We start from the raw sequence: 1,405 nt of genomic DNA, 5'->3' as shown, positions 1-1,405 counted from the left end.
GGGCGGGCGGTGTATGAATGGTGCCTTTGGCCATGTGGACCTTAGTGATCCACAGCCAGGTATTTCCCTCGTAGTAGCGTTGCGCACGTAAGAGGGCTTTAGGGACCCATCTTTGCTTGATCATGCGGCGCTTTCTGTGACTGCGTCTTGGCTTCCTAGGGTTAGAGTTTTTGGTCTTATGAGGATAGGGAATGTCGACTCCTAGGCGGCGGTTGCTGCTGCTTGGGCTTCCATTGAAATCTAGGCTGTTGAGCTTGATGCTTTGCTACTGTGGGCTGTGATTCTTGAATTCTAGGAGGTGGCAGCCGTGCACTACCCCCCTCTGTAGATTTGGTCATGGAGAATTCTATCAGTGGCTTTGCGGACGGTGATGAAGTCACGCAGCCCTTGCTGAAAGCTGTGACAATGCGAACGTTGCCTATTGCGAGGTGGATGGATTGCGACTCATAATCAACATTGCAGTGAGTCTGCTTTTTGAAAGTGCGCCCTAGCAGCGACTTCGTGCCTGCATCTTTAGCATTTGGCAACACGTAAAAAATCATTGCGACAGTCTCAGACTCGATAGAAATGGCTACTTTGCACTTGCCGAGGAGTGCGTAGGAATGGGCCCCATAGGGGCTTAATTTAGCATTCGTGGGCTGAAGTTGTGGTTTGCCAAGTTTGGTCCAATGATCATGAGTTAGGACACTGAAGTCTGCTCCCTGATCGATCAGAGCGTTGAAAGTGAAGGTTTGTTTTGTAGTGATCATTATATGGAGGTATGCGGGCTCTACGGCTTCCTCATCCTCGTTATCAATCTCCGTGATTGTGGCCACTCGTACTTTGACAAGTGGTCCTAACATCGAGGGCTCGTGCAAAGGATGGGTGGGAGGGTAGTACTTCTTGATACGATGCCATTAAAGAAGCCTATTCCCTCACCGTCTAAGGTTTCGAGTTCGACATTGCCTGTGCCGCTGATCACACAAACTTTGAAGGGTCCAAGGCCTCAAAATTTCATTTTTTGTTTATGTCCCTTAACGGAGTAGAGGAGCACTAAGTCACCATGTTCAAAGTCGTGCTGCTTGACACGCTTGTCAAACCAACTCTTGCGACATGCCTTCTCACATATAAGTGCATGGGTGGCTAGAAGACGGGTCTCTGATAGGCGTTCAAGCTCGACCAGGCGTTGCGTCCATGCCTCCTTCCCTTTCCATCGTTCTTGAAGGGCTATTCTCAGGCTAGGAACAAAGAATTCTAAGGGTAGCATTGCTTCTGTTCCATAGGTCAGCCTGAATGGGGTTTGATTGACAGCCGTTTTATAAGCTGTACGGTAAGCCCACAAAGCCGCCATAAGTTTGTTATCCCAGTCGCTACGTGAGACTGAGACTACTTTGGTCAGGACATTGACGAGAATCTTATTCGTGGA

The sequence above is a fragment of the Lygodium microphyllum genome, chromosome 7 (assembly GCF_053477565.2).
Source record: "Lygodium microphyllum isolate KBCC chromosome 7, Lygodium_microphyllum_v1.1.10, whole genome shotgun sequence".
In the NCBI taxonomy this organism is placed as follows: Eukaryota; Viridiplantae; Streptophyta; class Polypodiopsida; order Schizaeales; family Lygodiaceae; genus Lygodium; species Lygodium microphyllum.
Note: the sequence above shows the minus strand (reverse complement) of the source record.